This window comes from Squalius cephalus (genome assembly GCF_949319135.1).
Source record: "Squalius cephalus genome assembly, chromosome: 18".
In the NCBI taxonomy this organism is placed as follows: Eukaryota; Metazoa; Chordata; class Actinopteri; order Cypriniformes; family Leuciscidae; genus Squalius; species Squalius cephalus.
The window spans coordinates 14,693,776-14,714,765 of NC_137139.1; the positions used below are offsets into that span (position 1 = coordinate 14,693,776).

Genomic DNA, 20,990 nt, shown 5'->3' on the forward strand with positions numbered 1-20,990 from the left:
TTTGAGGCTACTGTATACACACAAATGCAAACAAATCAAAAACTAATTAGCAAACCTTGAAGATATTGCTCATCAAATGTCAAAGCAAATCAGTCACAAATCCTGCATGCAACTTCAAACTTTAACAGTATTTCTCCTGAGGCATAGAGGTGTTGAAATGCATGATATGTAGGCTATGTATGTACATGAGCATGCGATTTGCATGTTGAAACATGCAAATGATTTCTATATGTTAGCTTCCAAACATTTTTCATTATTTTGGCCTCTGTATAATCGGCATGTCCTTGTTTGCTGTCAAAATTCCAAAGTTACATCGACATATTTAGCATACTTTCACTATAAAAGAAAAACACTAAAATACATAGTTTCTGTATAGTAAGCAATAAAATAAAATAAAATATTAATTCTATGAACTGCATTATAGACAAACACACTTACCTTCGGACACTTTTCTCCTCTCACAAGACTGTCCCTCTCACTTGCACAAATACATTGAGATCAAACAAGCTTGAAATCCACTCACTGGAACACAAACACTCATGTACATTATTTCAGACATCTGACAACTCACGGGAACCTAGAACCAGTAATACCAGAAGTAGGGAGGTGACTTGAGGGCTAAGCAAACACAGAGGCATGGCAAGTCAACGTGAAGCGTGTGGCTACCTATCCTGTTTCTAGAAAGCCCATTTCAAAAGAATACCATTCGATCACAGAGCTCTATAGTGAATTAAACAATAGAGAAGCTTTTAGAATACAAAATTTCATTCATTTTCATTAAGTCTGACATGACCGATGCAACTTAATGAAAAGACATGAATTGCTTTCTCCATCTCATAATGCTTATAATGGAGTTAATGGTTTAAAGGGATGGGAGACCAGACATCCCAGTTTCATGAGGTGTGTCCCATCAATTGCCAAAAAAAAAAATCAATGATTCTCAGATGTTAGGCACACATATAATAATACTGCAGAAAACACAGCCAAAAAATATCTAGTTTAGTCATGAAACTCCCAGGCTGATCGATTCAATCTACAAGCAATTACACCATTACCACATGGCACAAGCTGATTGGCCTCTGCTGACCCTGCAGCCAATGAGATTACTTGCTCAACAGTCTGGTTCAGAGGTTTCTGTAAGTGTTTGTAATCAGAGTCCCCCTGAAACCCTCCACCTCCCCAGCTCCACTTGCCTAGATCTGCTATGGTGATTTATGTATGTCTATTAATGCAGCAGCAGCATATCTTCCATTCTCACAACAGTGTATCTATTGCCAGTAGCAAGTAATATTTAATGTATTAAAATAATTTAATTACATTTATTTTTTATTACTTCCCTGGGAAATACCTTAAAATAACAAAAAAAAAAAAAAGTGAAATTCATGCTTACGTAACAAGAAACAAACTTCTAATAAATTGTAGCAGAGAGGAGATTGTTTGGAAGAAAGATGGAATGGTAAAACACAGGCTAGAACCTGTGACACTCACATGAGCAACACAGCTGATCGTGTCTTAAACATATGCATGGAAAAACAAAATGCGGATGCCAGCATGGTTGAGTGGCATGCTTTCATCCATGAACAAAACAATTCCAGATAAAAGAAGACATGATTCACGGTCCTACAGTAAATGCGGGTTCACTTGAATGATAAACACAGGTTGTGGCGCAATGTTTTTTGTGTGTTGAATTATTGAGACCTTTAGAAGCCATTCACAAAATGTATATATTTCTGGATACTGAATCAAAACCTTCATAATCCCACTGTGCTACATTACAGATCCAATAGCGCAATTAAAACAGCCTGTCTGTATTATTTCTCTGTATTAGTTCATAGTGTTATTTCTTCCAAATGGCCGGACCTGCTGCAGCACATCTTTCCGTTCACATACAGTTTAGTCAACACAGCACTTTTCAGTGCAAAATTCGGAAAAATGCATCAAACGTTTCTATCAGTATTCAGTTATTTAGGATGGCAGGATGGAGAGAGAGAGATGATGGGGTGAGAGAGAGAGAGAGAGAGAGCTCTTAATCTGTGCCTCACCGCAACGCAGTAAAAGTTTGGAAGTATCTGGTACAGACAGGAAGAGAGTGACGGAACCTCCCATTCATCTCCCTACCATTCAGGAACATCCTGGGCCATCAGCACTCTCGCACAACACCTCGTCTGCTTTAATCATTTTAATAATACACTGCACGAAAAGAGAAAACTCTCTCTGCCACTGCAATTGCCACACTATTTTACAACCCTGAAGTAAAGCAAAGGATAGTCTTGTTTTATACATAAATTAAATTAAGCTATTTAAGAAATATAAAAAAATCTTACTGCATTTATTGATATTTAGACCTTTTCCCAAATCAGATAATGTGCAAAAACTAAGGCTGGCTTGAAGGGATTTGGAAGGACTGTTTAAAAACAAACAACAATAAATCTGATTTATAATATAAATATGAAAATATTGTTGACAATCTCTGGTCATGTCCTTGAGGATACCTGCACTACAAGGTGGAAGTAGTCCAAATATAATTTATCTTTTACAATCTGATTTGGCCTATTTTCAAATATAATTTGCATCAGATTTAGGGCCATGCAACACCGCCAGTTTGGAATTTTGCATATTTATCATCATAAATATCATTATTAATTGCACTTGTTAAGACTATTGTAGCCAGTCAGTTCCAGTATCTTCAAAAAAGGCGAAAATATTTAGTATGAAAAAACAAAAAAAGGAACTTTAAATTCAAGTAAAGAAAACATTTCACAAACGAGTTATCAAATTTGATTCAAGCATACCAGTTTGTTCATCATGCTATTTGATTGTCTTGTATTTTGTTGTTGTTTGTGTGCATGACATGCAAATATGTCAATGCATATTTGTGTTCTGTTCACACTAATGACATGCGTTAATTAGAAACAAGAATGTAAACGGTAAAAGCAGAAATATCCGATTTGGCTTGAGGTTATGAAACCTGACTCATTAAAAGAACCTTTAGTTTTCCTTCTTCATTTAGTGGGTCTGTACTGTCTGTACACAAAACAAGAATACGACTGAGAAATGAATGTTTTATCTGGATCAGGAGGCCATAATCAGATCTCTCAATGAACGCTTGGTTCATTTCTCATAGTTAAAGAAGTGCGGGAGGTGAATGTGCCATTCATTTCCAGAGAAGCTTTTCCAGTGTTGTCCAATTTTAGGTGCACATCTGTGTCTCAGATAAACTAGAGATGCAAAAGATTTGGTGGTATTTGATGGTCCTCAAGGTCCCTGTTCCAAGATGGAACCAAGATCATCAGCTGTAAAAATCTGGATGAGTGTTCTGCCCCAACTTGCTGAGCATTTCATGTTGATTTAACACAATTTTTTTTTTTTTTTTTTTTCAATTATAATCTTCACAACAAGTTGTGACAGAACCCAGCAGCAGATAAACAGGAAACCACAGCCTGTCAATCAAATTCACTCAAGACTCAAGACTTTAAACCAGATGCATCTCCAACACGGAAGAGAATGATTAATTCAGTACATAAATGATTTGAATATGGTATGCAACTCTAACTATGGAATGGTTCTCCCACCCCCCAATTAAAGCAAAAAAAAAAAAAAAAAAAAAAAAAAGTTGAAAAAGAGTGAAAATTGTTTCAAAGTAAATTCTACACCATTTTTTCCCAGTGTATTTTAAATAATAATAATGATTTCTGCTCTAATTAAAGGAAAGCTTCTTTAATGAATTGGTATATTTAAACATTTAGAATCCAACATGATTTGACTGAATCATTAAAAATTAAATATTAAAATCAGCATTCTTTTTCTTGGTCTCGCTGTAGAATATAACTTGTCTTTTTCTAAAATAATTGTGTTTTTTTTATGCAAAAGTATAATTCTATATAATTCTATAAACACTTACAAATGAATTAATAACTGCAATAATATAGCTAACTGATGCTGCATTATCTATAAAAGTCCCAAAGAGGAATTGTCAGTTTCATTGTGGTTCAGAATTGTCAAATTAATTGTTAACCAATTATACGGACTCAATAAACAGTAACTTCCAGAAAAACCTTGGAAAAAATACCATGTCTTGAAAAATAAATCTAATGACTGAAAAATAGCATATTGTTGGCTACTGCCCTTGTAACATCATTTCTTGTAGATTCTCTGAATAACATGAAAGAGAAGGAACATTATCAGTTTCCATCAGGGTTGGCTTGTGGATTTTAAAATAGAGGAGACACACAAACTGTAGTGGTCTAGGGATCCTCTCTACAGAGGACTTTTTAAAAAAATAATTATTAAATGCTTTAAAATAGCTTTTTTGGTCACTTTTAGACATAAAATGTAAAAAAAGAAAGCAAAAAAAAAAAAAACACATACAGCTATAGAAAATATAACTATTATTTAATTCACCTAGTCTATCCATCCTTCTGTCCTTTTAAATGTCCGTGTTAAAATAGCGATGGAGGCAAAAGTCTCCAGTTATGGATTTGCCTCTATCCCTCAAACTCGATTTGATACGTTCGGTGGAGGAGCAGCGGTGGTTCCAACATCAGTAATATTTGATGGTGTTACAATAAAGAAATTCACATTCTGAGGCATGAAAATGAATTTTAATTTCATTTAATTAACTTTAATTAACATTAAATAGTCCTTCTCCCATTTTCCATCTCAGAATTTTGGGAAGGCTGTCCCTCCCTTGCCTCCCCTGACGAGCTGCCATTGGTTGCCATTTGGCAGTTAAATGCTGATTAATTACAAGAGTAGTGACATCTCTACTATAACACAGCAACTACTAAAAATATAACCTTGAAGACCATAAAAAATAGAGCTGCATTTTCTTGTCTGTGCCAAATGCATTTAGGCACCTGTTTAACAGGGGCCACTAGGGCCAGTCTATGTCAGGGCCTTGTTGGCCACTGTTAGCTTGTAGGCTGCCTCCACTAATGGCTCTCTGTGTGAGGAATTACACCATGCCATGACATGGGAACTCCTTGAAAATGTGTCGGGAACCAGCCGCATTAGCATTTTGGAGACGCATGAATGAGTGTGTTTGTTCTAGTCTGTGAGGTTTGCTGAAAGACCCCATTAACAGCAGGTCTAGAAGGACTGCAGTGTGTCAGGTCAGGCTGAAAGTGAACAGAGAGAGGGGGAGAGAAAAGAAAGAAAAGAAAGCAAGATGAACAGAGAAGGAGAAGCTGATAAAGATGTCAAGTTAAGATAATCACTTAAAATAGAGTCATACAAGTCAGTAGAGTATTTTAACCCATCTATTAAAGTGATACAATGATACTCACATGAGATGAAGACTCAGAATATATCAGCCTTCTAGAAAAAGTTGTTTTATTCTGCATGCAGAGGGTCGCCCCCTCATGGGTGCCACCATATTGAGATAGAATGACCAATCATTTTCATGCAATTGTCTAACTTACTAATTTTGTCACAATTTGTTCTTGAATGTGTCCATTATATGGATGTGTGCAGTATGAGATGGAGAAAAACATAGATAAAAAGGAGCAAAACACAAGATAAACAAACAGCTTCATTGTGAAAAGGAGGCAGTTAATAAACAAACTTCATGCATCCAGGACACTAGGTGTCAGTATAAACTTCAAGACCACTGGGATGAAGAAAAGCAAGCAAAATATAGGCAAAAACGTATTGAGTGCACCTTTAATTTTCGAAGATAATTAAAAAAAAAAAGCATAAACTATATAATGAAGGACACTATTGGTTTAAAGGACTTCAAAGAACAAATTCACAAAATGTGCTGTCAAATGCCAAGATAAGGAGCTTTGCAGAATACCTTGAGTGGGTGCTGGTGAGATGTGGATCCCCCTACACTGTCTGCGCTGCAGAGAAAGACGTCACCAGCCCCACTCCGGACCCAGATCCCAGCCAGCCGTCCAACACACCCATCATGGACATTCTGCCAGAGGCCACCGCAGACACAAGAGCCTGAGGACAGCATCACCCCAGAGCCTGAGCCCAACAGTATGTCTGACCAGGTGCGTGAGCTGTGCCAGTGGGTGTCCTCATGGAGTTCAGGGGAATAGAATGGAGCCCCAACCACACTCCCACCGCTGAGGGTGAGCTACCCCATACACAAAAGAAATATATTTGAAATATATTTTCAGAGTATATTTTGGAATATATGCAAATATTTGAAATTGGCCCAATAAATATATTTCACACTTAACATCATATATTTTTGTTATATTTCAGAATATATTTCAATGTATTTTTTTCTGTATGGGTCCCCAAAAGTGTCAAAAATATATGTGGCATATATTCCAAATACATTGAAATAGGAGAATACACTGGAATTTGACAGAGGGTGGAATTTGACACTGAAATAAGTTGAGAGCCTCCTTTGCAGCGATGACTATTTTCTCATTACCAGATGAACCAATATTACCTGGAACCCAGCAGAAAAAGATTTTCCTTGCGTAAAAGATCTAATTAAGCTAATATAATTATAATTATGGGATGATCAGTCAACACAGATTCAAGTACCTGAAGCCAGGATTTTGAGTCAGTGAAGATTAAGAAATTTCGTTCTTGTCCATTTTCTATATTTTCCACAGCCAGGAGTAAAACACAAGCTTCAGCTAAAGAACTGTGTGAAGAGTTTTGAAAGAGTGACCAAAGTATTGAGAAATGTGTCCTATCGACTGTAAAACTGTAAACAAAGACAATAACGGACAATTTGAGAAACATACTGTAGGGCAATAAATACCAGAGCAAACGAGAAACCAAACAAGACACAGGTGAAGAACATAATCAGTAACCAGAAACAATCAGAGAAACAGGAACTGAACACATGCAAAACAAGGGAATACAAACTAAAAGTCCATGAAAACAGAAACTAAACCAAAACTTGACAGACACTCTCAACTTTTTAGAATTTGTTATACTGATCCATGTTTACATTACATACAGTTCAAAATTAAGTTTATCCTTTTGTATAATGAAATTGAAAGACGAACACCTGTGTAGGTTTTTTAAGATTTGGAACATATTTCAATATGTTATTACTCTTCTCAATATGGTATTACTAAATGTAACAAATTCTGTCTTATTCAGTTTTGTATTATGTTAGGTTTTGAACTAGTTTAATAGTTTTGAAAAGATCATGTAAAGATCAATGTGAAAATTGGCCTGCAGGAACATAGAGTTTTGGTGGAGGTTGTGAAAGATGTAGTTATTGAATGATAAATAATCCATAGACTGCTGTTTTGATGACAAAAGTAACCCAAGTATTGAAAAATTGGTCCTAGCAATTGTAAAAAAAAAAAAAAAAAAAAAAAAAAAAAAAAAAAAAACTTTGATGATTGAAGCTTGAACATTTGCTCACCACTACACCTGGAATCTTCCTTTCATTTTATCACAGAAACTTGCTTTTGAAGAACAGCTCAGTGATAATTCTGCTCAGACAATGGAAGAATATGCGTTACACACTTCAACTCAAAAGGTATTTTATACCTTTGTCTCAAAATATACTCTGAACACACGAGTGAGTCGGCGTGTATCTGCACGCATTGTATATGCAAAGGGTGTGTGTCTGCGTGCGTGCATCAGGCTCTGTGGGAGAGAATGAGAGTGGTGAGTAATCAGAAATCCCTGAGGCTTTACAGCAGTGTTATCATTTTTGCCACATGTAACAGCTTGTTGAGGAAAACACCCAGCCCAGCAACCATATTCCCAAACAACATCCACACTTCACCTAAAGAGGACACTTAATCTTCAGAGAGGCAAGGACTGTGAAGAAATTAATCCACACTTATTGTGTAATGTAGTTCCCATAAATGCAGCGGTATGATTCAAAATGTGATTTGAATGATTTCAAATATACAGAGTTTATTATTATAATTTTAAATCAAGAGATTTTGAAGTTATATTCAGTTTTTATTTATGAAGGTGATAAAAAGGTGTGTATTTAAGATGTGTAATCTTCTTTTAATGAGTAGCGGAACTATGAAAAGGCCCAATGTTTCGATAAGTCCGGTCTTTGTCTGCCTTCAGGATATATTTATTTCAATGACTGAAAATTTCAATGACTGAAAAGAGCTTTAGACAGGAAGTTGTTTGTAACATTTTGTGGTACATGAATAGGAAAAGATTTATTGATCATTTGAAGTCGAATGAGTTGAACATCTGTTCTGAGTACTGTTCATGAGTTTCATGCATAGCATATTGAAATGTATTTGTCTAAATGTATAAGGTTTAATAAAATAACGGGAAAAAAAACTATTTCGACTAAAATCTGACTGGATGTGCCATGTTCGAAGTCAAATAGACTACCATTCAGATTTAAAATAACTAGTTTCTGCTTTAGTATATTGTAAAATGGAATTTAATCCTCTGAGGAATTTTCAGCATCATTACTCAGAGTGTCACTTCAGAAATCATTCTAATGTTGATTTGCTTTTACTTTTTTTATTGAAATCTTTTGCAAAGTTATTGATCAATTGAATGCATATGGTCCTTACTGAATAAAAGTATTAATTTTTATCTTTAAAAATAAAAAATCTTACCATATCTATGTTTGAACATTAGTGGAGCGGCTAAGTGATATAATCGTTCAGTTTATGATACAAGCGTGAAAATTGGCATGAGCAGTCTCCATGGGTCACTTGACAAGAAAATTGTCCCAGCCACTTGAAATTTCAAGATTTTTCAAGATGGCCGACACCTTAGTGGAGCAGTTAAGTGATATAGTGGTTTATTTGGTGATACAAGCATGAAAATTGGCATGAGCAGTCTCTGATGGTCACTAGGCAATAAGCCACCCACAGCTACTTGAAATTCCAAGATGGCGGCCATTTTTCAAGATGGCCGACACCTTAGTGGAGCAGTTAAGTGATATAGTGGTTTATTTGGTGATACAAACATGAAAATTGGCATGAGCAGTCTCTGATGGTCACTAGACAATAAGCCACCTACACCTACTTGAAATTTCAAGATGGCGGCCATTTTTCAAGATGGCCACCACCTTAGTGGAGCAATTAGGCTCATGCTTGTATCACCAACTAAATGATTTCTTAAGCCTAATTGCTCCACTAAGGTGGTGGCCATCTTGAAAAAGTCAAGTGACCCATGGAGACTGTCAAGTGACCCATGGAGACTGCTCATGCCAATTTTCACGCTTGTATCATAAACTGAACGATTCTGCCAAACATAAGCACTTAGCCGCTCCACTACATCAGCTGAATTATATTTTAATGTGGCTGAAAAATGTATTTATTTGGCTTTGCATTGTGCCGAAGAACAACACTTAACCATGGTAAAAACGCAGTAAACATGTCTTCTCCGGCTTCATTTTAGATGTGCACAAATTATGCTTGGAATTTTAAGCAATAGAACATGTAAAAATGTTTAATAACTGCCTCTGCTTATCCCAGAACGCGTCCTGTTATCCGACAGGAAAGTGAATATAGGTGTTGAGGGGCTGCGAGCGACACACACTTCAGGAGGTGCAAGTGAGATTAGATTGAGAAGAGGGACCCCAGAGAGGGGCCTCATTAGCATGTGAATCTTATTCAGCTTGATAGAAAAGAAACAGATCTGGGGAACAGACCCAAAATGATTAAAAAAAAATCTAAGCAACACTTAGCTCCTTTCACACACTTTAACATCAATGCGGTGTTAAGCTTTCTTGATCTAATATAAACCATGTCACACCTCAAATAACCTGCACTAACCTGTAAAAACATCTCACAGTAGCAGCCATGTTCCTCATACTTTTCCTGTTCTGTGATGACTGACATTTGTGTTGCTCCCACTGGGCAATATGTGAGAAATAGCATCTGAATCCACAGTCTTTCATTTGAACCAGAGTGTGACTGTCAAATTATTGTTTCTGTACCCTCAATGGATTCGACTGAGTCATATGAATCACGCCAAAGATGAGAGGAGGAGGAGGATGTATGAGGGACAAATGGAAAACGTATTTACTTCATGTTCCAGTGTAAGAGGAACATTGTCAATATGGGTAGGTGGGTGGCTGGGGAAAGGGGATTATTTTGAGACTGTCATGAGTGGCCTCAGAGGGAAGTGTGAGCGAGAAAGCTATATCGGGACACACAGTGAGAGCTCTGTTGAGCCGTGTGAGATGGGCTGAATTGGACTGAAGTACACTACAAGTGCCAGCAAACCATGTCTACAGTATGTGCACTTTGGAGGAATGTGAGCCATTGTGCCTGTCAATGGGGAGGACGTTTTTCAAGTGGGTTGCAAAGAGTGTATAGGAGGTTGGGAGTGGGTGTCTTTTGTATGTGTGTGTATTTGTATATTGCGTGCATGTTTCAAGCCCAGATCGTTCTTGTCCTCTCGCTCAATGGGTGGCATCGTTATAGAATATTGTTTCCTCTCCTCAGAAGTGCCATGGAAAGCCGCGGAAACCATGCGAGATGGTAATTACATTAGCTGCGGTCAGCGGGAGAAGTCACGACCCCATTTCCATCAACTCACTTTGATGACAGAACATCAATGTAACACTTACTACAAAGAGTTTGATAGTAAAAATGACTGTTGGTACACTGAAAGTGAAATATACGATAAATCCAGGGTGATGTTATTAGTATTCGTAGGAGTTTGTATGTAACGTTTAAAACTGTGATTAGGTCATGATGATCGACGAGTACTGTTTTTTGAGAATCCCGTCAAATTAAAAACAGTTCAAACTAGTCTTGAACTAGACTAATGTTAGATATATCCCATATACAGTATTCGTCAGCCCCATTTTTGCAATTACTAACATTGGTCGATTACCGATTAACAGAAGAGTTTTATCTCCCAACTCCCTGCCAAGTTCTACTGACAATGGATAGTAAACAAATGTGTAACTTTTTGTAAGTGTAATGTCAGTTTTCATTTAATTTCATCAGGTTTGGGTGCGAATCAAATTGTAATTACATTTTAATTATATAAATCAGCATTATATCAGCTGTCAGACATCCTGCTATCTAGGTATCACAACTCACGCAGACTCATTTGAAAAATTTGACATTTGTGCAAAATTATATTATGTTGCTTCTTACACGATTCGTAACACATTCAAAGTGAAATGTACAGTGAGTGGGACTAAAAGCATGTCCAGTTTGATCTGAAACATATAAATGTGAATCTGGCTACATTTTATTATGTTTGATATTGTTGTTGTCCAAACGAATCACAGAAGTTCAGAAATTAATGCCCTGTGAGTGGCGCTAAAAGGTTAATACTGTATGTCCCCCAAGGGTCCATATTGGGCCCCATGCTGTTTTCTCTATACATGTTGCCCTTGGGGTCCTTTTTCCAAAAACACAACATTTCCTTCCATTGCTATGCGGATGATGTACAAACCTGTTTGCCTGTCAAAACAAATGACAAAGTCTCAATTCAGCCATTGCTCAATTGCCTGACAGATTTAAAAATATGGCTGGATCAGAACTTTTGCACTTTAAGCACTTTGGTCATATGGTTGTTTTTAAATGTGCTATATAAATAAACTTGAAACTTGAACTCTATCGCATTTGAAAATAGCGTACCACCTACACTAAACCCTACCCTAAATCTAACCGACAGTGTTAACAAAAGCAAATGTGAGATAAAAAAGCACATTTATTGTATGCAATCATGCTATTTTAGCTTGCTTCAAGTCTTTGATCTTTATAGTGACACAAGTATCTCAGGACTCCAGATTACAAATGTAATGTTGTACCAAGTGAACTACCGAGCAAGTTTACTACGTCAGAAAAGTACAACTCTTTAGACACAAAAACTTGCAAATACTTCTTGTGGATATATCAAGCTGCACAAGAAGGTTAGATATCTCAGATATGAAGGAAGAATGCTGCAAAACCAGCCTTCAGAACACCCAACAGTAGCTAAAAATATTATTGACATCCAGCATTCAAAACCAGAGATCTACAGAACATGCAGACCATACTAAGCAACTAAATACTCCAGATCTCATGATAATAACCACTTTTAACAAACGGTTTGGAAAGAGAGGCTCAATGATGATTCATATTCATATGAAGAATGAAAAACAGAGAACCTCTTTATTGTTAACGCTCACTGTCCTGGAGGGAAGAGTTCCCTAACAGGCCCCAGTGGACACAGAGCTCTGACTGTGAAGCCCACAGCAGGACACTGTCAGCACTATACACCAGACCTGTCTGAGAGAAAGCCGTATGTAAAAGCAAGATTTTGCTTGAAAATCCTAAAAAGACTCCGTCCTTTTACTAACTTTGGAATACTAACAAGATGGAATACTTACATTGTCTGAATATCCAATTCAAGCTAGGATTTTCGTTTGTTAATACGTCATAGAGGTCGACCGATAGTGGATTTTATTCATAACGATAACTATGGACCACACTGGCCGATAACCGATTAATCAACCGATATATATTTTTAAATAGATACTGAATGAAAACAAATATTCACTCTAAAAAATAATTCAGTGCCTTAGTAAATATCACAGTAATAATTAACTTTATTAACTTAATAAAATCTCCTGAATATCATTTACTTGATAGTTTGAGTTGAACGTACCAAAATAATTGACTAAAAATCCAACAGTTAATTTTGTCTGAAATTAACAGTTATATTTAAGTTTTTTTCACTAAAAGAATTTAGTATTTGACTAACCAATTATTTATTTAAAATACACTTAAAGGTATAGCGGAGGATTTTATTTTTCCGGGTGGATCATCAAGACTATTGGTCCTCCTAAGTGTCAATCATTCTGGTGATATGTTTACGTAAGGCTGTCGTACGAGCTCGTGCACACGATTCACACGATGGCGTGCGCTCAAAACACAGGTTGGGCTTCCCACTGATGCCTCAGTCGCGAAGTTTCTACTTGACAGGTAAAGTTTGGCATGCTATTTGGAGAAATCCATTTAAAATCACTGATAGTAAAAGTAAATGTAAGCTATGATTAGCTCGTGCATACGTTTAATAGGCGTTTCCTCTCGGGTTTCAGTTCAACCACATGCGGTTTCATGTCATCTATACATTACACACCCCATCACCAAATCATAGAAAAATTCAGTTTAGACAGTTGTATTCATCTTAACAATACACAACAAATTAATATACAGAAAAACAGATTACTAAAATAAGGTATAGGCCACAAATCTGTGAGTACAGTTTGCAAAACTGAACAGGTGATGTTGTGTAATATTCAGTTACTGTAAGAAACTGTTCCAGCAGGTAGAGTTTACTGGTACTGAATATTACACATCACCTGTGTATACTCCATTAACTGGAACAGATTTTCACTGGAACTGAATATTACATCCAAATATTGTTATGTAATCAATCAGCATATTGCTGTGTAACTTCACCTATTGGAACAGTATTTAACAATTTTTCACAGGAACTGAATATTACAAACAACTATTGCGAAAGAACGATTTACAAAACAACGATTGTGAAAGCGTGCACGGATTATGAATTTGTTCACTGTTACCTTATACGTAGTTTTTTTTTTTTTTTTTTTCTGTATAGGCCTAGTTCTATTTTGTTAATAAATTTTGCATTCTATTTTGGCTTTCTCGTGTGTCCCTATTTTTGTTGTGTCCCTTTTGAGCCACGGGGCGAAACCAAGCGTGCCGCACAAGCCCTGAAAAGTGAAGCCAAAACGTCTCGATCGCCCCCCGGTGACTGGTCCTAGTATAGGTCATAAGCCCCGCCTCCCCATGTTATTCAATGGGACGTGAGACCAACTAAACAATTAAATTACACTTCAAATATCTTTTTTCCAAAGGTGGTTTCTTTCATTTGATGTTATTTTTATCACGCTGATGTAAGTTCAAGTGTCTGTTTCAAAAATAAGTTGGTTTTTAGTTAGTTACGTGATGCGGTGGTGTAACGTCATGATTGACAGCTGTGATTGACAGGTTCTCTGAGCGAAGTAGTCACTGAAGCACCAACGGACATTTTTTTTCGGGATCTTCGGAGGACTGAGGAGATTGTATTTACTTTATTTTAACAAGCCTCTTGTCGTACTGCAATAAAAAAATTAAAAGTGCACTCAGGGAGAGTGCATTCTGCGAGAGTGAGGGCGGGGCGTTGATTTCGTGGATTTACTTCCTGCTCACTACTGCGCAGGTCTGGTCCCGAGATCGCTACTGCGCAGACTCAAGTTCCAATATGTCAGCGCCATATCGGGACGCTGGCAGCTTCAGTTCTCACCAATGGAAGAGAGCGAAGGGGCGTTTTTTTTACAGTCTATGGGCGAAATGGGTACAGATTGAAAAACCTGAGCTCAGCTGAGACTTTTTCTCTGGTACTTTTGGCGTAGGATATTTATTTCCGTAAAGGTCAGACTCCGATGTCAAATGTATTCCCAGGAATGAGTGATGCGCTTTCCGCTTTTAAAGTTTTATAAAATAATTAAGATATGGCTTGAATGGTTTAAAAGCATTAGCAAGAATAGAAGCGCATCATATAATGTAACGCCATGCAGCCAAATGATGACAGAAAAAAACGGATGCTGCTTTAATTGCGTTAAATATTTACTTACCACTGAGTCTTTTCCCATTTCTACCAGTAACGCTTATTCAACTTCCCGCGTCTACTACCTGCGCAGATATCGATGGCACAACTGGGTTGTAGGTTGCCAGGTTGAGCTCACAAATGGGTTGAAATTTGTATGATGTGTTGATTGCGTGAGTAGGATGGGTTTCATACAAGATCTGGCAATTGGACAACCTTGGAATAATATATTGATGTGATTATTCATATAACGACGTTTGGGCCATACAAATTGCGGGAGTTTCACGGGAGAAATAACAAAACGGGAGGGGGGCGGGAGATGGGTGTGAAATACGTGAGACTCCCGGGGAAAACGGGAGTGTTGACACTGACAGGTACGGACTCTCCAGTCTCCAGAACTTTCTCTTCTCTTCTCTGTGTCGCAGTTGCATTTTCGCTGTGAAATTCAGGTTTGTGTATGTTTAATTTTATCTATGAAATAATTACTGTGCTTTAAATAATTTTTTTTAATGCAAAAGAACATACAGAGAGGCAATGTGACTCACCTAACACCGTGTCTTAACCAGACGCGATGCGATAAGATTCGACAAATAGTTTGTTTGTCCACACTAGACGCGACGCTGCGTCAAAATCAATCAAAACCCACAGCCAATCAGAACAGTGTGTGGGCGGAGTCTCGCGGCAAGTGCACAGCACCAGAGGATATTGAGGCTACATAATCAAATTCAGTTAATAAAAACTAAAATAAAAACAGTTAATATTACTCATAAATATTGTTTTTTAAATGTTTTTCCCCAATTATTTCTACTCAATTTTATTTGTTAATGTACCAAATGCAGTTACTCAGATCTAAAAAAAATAAAAATGTTTACTTGCATTTACTCAGTTCATACAGTGTATGTAATTGATTTAACTGCTTTGAATTTTAATCAATATTTTTAAGTGTAAAAATGTTTCACCAAAAAAATTTAGTAAATCATAGTAAAAGTTTTTAGAGTGTAACACATAAAATAATGCTGAACTTTAATGCAAAAAATTGCTGGATAACAAAGGCATAAAAGCAAGTTGGTTATAAACTAATGTAAATAGATGGTAACAATCGTGACATTAAATATTTGGGTTGGTGTTTTTGTCACACTGTTTTGACTGTTTGAGGTATTACTAAAATTAGCATCCTCTCAGCCTCGACGGCAAACATACTGCAGTTCTATCTCTGCCACTGCAGCATCTATTCAACAAATTAATTACTTTAATATGATATGAAAGCACATATGGTAGTGTACTGTATAACATACCGTTTCATTGTCTGTTCTAAATCCGCACCTGAAGTGTCCCGCTCTTTGCAGCACGCAAAACAAAAGGTGTCAAAACAAACACCACGAGGCTCAAGTGATAGTTTTTATTTCGCCTCTAGAGGCCGCTCTCTTCTCCCTTCTCAGCGCACTTGTAATGTGTAATGACAGCGGACCCTTCTCAGTCTCTCCAGCAACGGTCGCAACCCAGAAAAACTATCGGTATGGATTTTTGCCGAAAACCAATTGTTCCAGCGATTGCGATTACTGCGTTGTGATGGTGTAACTTCATGAACATTTAAAATTGTGTTCAAAACAATCTCACACTGAGCCAATAAGCTTGTTCAGGCCCTGCTATATAGTACAAAAAGTATTACCTTCAATTAAAATTGATGTGGGTCATTATAAGCAATCACCTAACAACCACTATCACCCTTTATACAACCCTGAATTCCCTATTTCAAAATAATGTGCTAAAGACACGCACAACATCTTAGCAACTGCATAGCAAAGCCCTAGAAACCTACACCACATTAGGACAATGGACGATTCGTTTTCAATTTTAGATTTTCTCTTCCAGTTTTGTTGCTAGAAATAGGTTGGAGATGCTTAAGACCAGAAAAAAAAGAAAGAAAAAAACCCCTGAAACTAAAGAAAAGAGAGAAAATACATATTTATCAACATTCTCAAAGACTGTTAGGTCCATAATGAACAGCCTGCACTCGGAGACTGGCTAAATGTTAAATAGACATTAAGTGGGCACTCAGCCCTGGTGCCTCATGGGATTAACTCTGTGTTTACTGAGAAACAGTCTCCACTGCCCACTGACTTTTACAAAATCACCCCAAATCCATTCTCACCACAGCAGGAATCACATAAAGGAGTTTATCCCTAAGACGGTGGAGGAATCCAAACACAGACATTACCTAGGAGAAAATCTGCCGGTGGCGGCAGACATACAGAGAAATGTGGAGTTTAGATAGATGTTGATAAATTGGATTACAGGTTTATATGGTTTTTATGTGCATCGAGGCAGTTGAATGGCTTCAGGACATAATGATAGAGATTAATGATGACTGAACCCTACAAAAAAAGAGTAGTTTCTTCACATTTTCGATGGATAAAGCACATTTTCTTTGAGAATTATTTTTCTCTGTAAGTGGGTTTATTGCTCTCTTGTCTTGAGGGATTTGTTCACCCAAAAATGAAAATTCAGTCAACATTTACTCGCCCTCATGTTGTTTCAAACCAGTTTATTTGTTCTGTTGAACACAAAATAATTCAATTTATTTTAAAGAATGTTGGTAACCAGACAATTGACAGATAGCCATTGATTTCTATAGTATTTTTTTCCTACTATGGTAGTCAATGGCAACCGTCAACTGTCTGGTTACCAACATTTTTCAAAATATCTTCTGTGTTCAACAGAAGAAAGAAACTAACACAGGTTTGCAACATGAGAGTGAGTAAATGATGACAACATTTTCATTTTTGGGTGAACTATCCCTTTTAATGTTTAAGTATAAACAAACTGGCTGTGCATTTTTTTTTTATATAGTCTAGTTGAATCTTTTATAACTTGAATTTGAAATTGGTTGAATTATTCTGATGAGTTTAAATAATGATCATATTTTTGAATGTGGATGTAACGCTTAGTTCAAGGAAGATGAAGACAGTGATTCAATAACATAAGATTTAATATAATTCTCAGAGTAAACAGCCAACATCCAAGACAGCGTGCTAACACAAACAATACCAGACCACAACTGAATGACAAGGAGGAACTTAAATACACTGACAAAATAACGAACAGCTGTAATGATTAGTGTTAGTGTCCATGGTAACTGATGAGTGGCGGGAAACTAGAACAAAGGAACACATGTGACTAACGAAAACAAACAGAACCTAATGGTGACAGTGGAAGACAAAAGGAAATTTGTTTTAAAAATGCCTCAGCTTTTTTTTTTTTTTTTTTTACCCACTGATCTATATGACTAGATTGCTCAAGACATCATAAAAAGTGAAGCCACTGCACCCCCATATTGGTTTTCCCTAGTATTCCCTGACATTCTATTGAATTAAATAGGAAATCATCAGATTTTTATGAGAAAACATTACCTAACGAGTCAGCGTTTTTATATCGGTCTCCCTGTACATTCTTACAATGTAAACATCCTAAACATTTAAATAGTTATTGGTTTAAAGTCTGGAATTTTCCCTGCTTATTAAAAGTTACATTCTTCATTACAGTTGCAAAAATCAGATCAGCTGACGGACGAGATACATCAGCATTTATATGATACAATGATTTATGAATACAGATTTAGGCATTTGAGCTGACCTGTGGCTTTTTAACAGTTTCCAAAATTTCCAAGAGTCTGAAGTGGATGTTAGTCAACAAAAAGACATCAGGAAATAATATTTCCCACTTCACAACTTACTCAGAGAAATTATGCTGACTGCATATGGATTTAAAGACATGAAGCTTTATTTCCAAGCATTTACTGTCGCTCCAAGCAATGATACATGGTAAAACTTTTTAATATAGTATAGTGCAATTTAGTAATAGAGGGCATGCATTGACGGAACACGCCCCCCTCAGCCGGACTGAGTGGCAAAAGAGCTGCTGCATGGCTGATTTAATAGGGGAAACTGCGAAAACGCCAGTAAAACGAACGATTATCAGTTTAAACTAAAGGTTGGACTCGATATAGAGTTCCTTACAACTTACCAAAGATCCAGTGATCCATAGATATTGACATGCAGCCAGGAATAGCATTTCCTGACATTAATGTGCCTGATTTTGACGCCTGGGATATACATAGAGTAAATTTACCTGTGAACGCTTTATATAAATACACTATAGGTAGGTCTAAATCCATGTGATCATCCATATCAATGTTATATATATCATCATATCGTCCAGCCCTAAAACTTGTATAGTTTTTTTTTGTCAGTGTATTTAAAAATTGTGCCAATTATGCATATATTGCAATATTTTACCCCAAAATTCAGCATATTGACACAAAATGATAACTGCACATTCACGTTTCGCTGCCTGGAGTCCAGTTGTTTCTGAACTGCAGCAATCCATTTGCTTCTTTGTTCTGTAGATTTCAGCAGTCTGTAAAAATATACCTCAGATTTCTTGTCAAATCTATTTATATAGTCGATCTCAAAGCTCTTTCCCATTTTAGATGTGTTTTGTGTGTTTTTCGCCAGCATTCACACTAAAAACCAATGCTGCCGCTCAGTCTTTTTGCCACTCAGTGGGTGTAACCGCAGTCACTCCAGGTGACGGTGACGTCACACGCATACCCTCTATAAGGTATTGTATGTATTGTAATAATTGATGCATATTCAAATCAATTTCTGATAAAAATCCCATAAATGTTCATGTTTACTATTTCCTGCATAATTACGTACATAAATCTATTTCACGTTAGTTCAGTTACCTGTGTGTCGGTAGTGTGCCGTAGACACAGACACACCCATCATAACAATTTCTATATATCGATTATTCTGCTCAAAAAGACCATAAACATTACAGAAAATGTTCGAAGTATCAATTAATGTACATACATATATCTGAAAAACGATTCACGTGCGACTGATACGCTGCAAATCGGGTGATTTTAGGGCAATGTTTGTCTATAAGTCAATGATGCCCTCTGTCGGTAGAGAATCGTAAGATGGCCCCTGGAACACTTCCAGTGGTTTCAATGAGCCAATGAGCAATCCAGTCATTTACATAGATCAGTTTTTTGGCCATTACTTGAAAGTTAACGGGTCCAATGTTGGTTTGGACCCCATTGACTTTCATTGATAAAAAAACAGTTGAGACATTCTTCAAAATGTCTGAAGAAGAAAGTCAGACAGGTTCAGAAATAAAGATGGGATTCCATTTTTCTCATCTCAAATCTCGTTTCATTCTCAAATGTTATTTAGTGGTTTGCTGTGCTTGTGCTGCATGCATAAAAAGAAGAACTGTTATATTTGTACTTCAGCATGTTTGTGGTGTTCATGTAAAGCTTGTGTCTGAAATTAGGGTCTCAGCAGGGTATTTGAGTGTCTCTGGATTTGCCAATTACCCGCTCCCAGTCAAGTTGGGTCACAATGAAAGAGGTTCGACCTATTTCTCTGTGAAAAGCTGCAGCAGCCTGAATAGACAGACTTCAGAGAACAAACTATAGCCCCTGCCCTGAGCGACCTCTTCTTTCTCGTGTGCCTGAGAAGAGCCCAAACGTACACAATACACATGCTTTGCTCCGCCATCCAGCCTGGTTAACACACTAAATAAAGTTAAATAAAATTATTCCACTATTTCACTGTATTATTGCAGATAATTATTGCAGAGGAGTAAAAGGCCAAAACATGCCACCATTGGTAACGTGTAAATTATTTGCTGTTGTTTTTGTTTTTTTCATAGTATTTAATTATATTTCAGTATTGCAGTATTATTTCAATATTATTATTCCAAATGTAACATTCTGCTAGTTCTGTACAGTTCTGTACAGTTGTTACCTTAAGGAGCTATTTCTGCCTTATCTAGCCTAACTGGTACAGAAATAAAGAAAAGACTGAGGTATTTTGCAATTACTTCAAATAACTTTGTGCACTGGCATGATTCTTTTTGTAAAATAATTAATTAGGATTAACAAATGTGGTTTCTCGAGATATGATTTAACATGCCATTAGTTAACTCATTCCCATGTGTGATGGATGAGAGTTAGAGTGACACACTTTGAAATTGTGCAACAAATGACCAATCCTTTGCATTATTCAATCTCGCACCTGTTAAATAAACGTGCCTTACCTGATTTCTGTCGATGTTAAGCTCCAGCGGGCTCTTGTCACAAGAGATGAACAGGGTGACACCAACACGCAAACTTTTCCACACACTCCGTGAGTGAGCGCGTCACCCTCCTCCCTAATCAAGCGGTGAGCGCGCGCCACATACGTGCACTGGCAGGAACGCGAAATCACAAACTAGAACGACAACTATAACATGAGAATGAGGATTTTAATTCTATTCTAAAAAGGAACACTTAAAACTTTAATTAGTGTCAATGCTACACATATTACATGAAAATGCAATCACACACGTGTAAGAGTTTAGTTGGTCGTATTTATAGGCTACTGTAATTCCAGGCATTATGGGAGGCATTTTCGCACAACTCATAACTGTGTTTCATTAACTTATATATCGTTTATATA

At 36.9% G+C, this 20,990-nt stretch overlaps 1 protein-coding gene across 2 annotated transcripts in view; it reads right to left on the bottom strand.

Moving 5' to 3' along the window:
* The window catches only part of chl1a (cell adhesion molecule L1-like a), a 61,694-nt gene extending 40,991 nt beyond the window's left edge, over nucleotides 1-20,703 (bottom strand). Inside the window, exon 1 of one of the 2 annotated variants that reach the window (XM_079849845.1) lies at nucleotides 20,590-20,703. The gene's annotated coding sequence lies outside the window, so the exon portion shown is untranslated. Of the gene's footprint in view, nucleotides 1-438; nucleotides 562-20,589 lie in introns of those variants that run through there. The other variant, XM_079849844.1, reaches the window with a different exon arrangement.
* Between the last annotated feature and the right edge of the window lie 287 nt (nucleotides 20,704-20,990).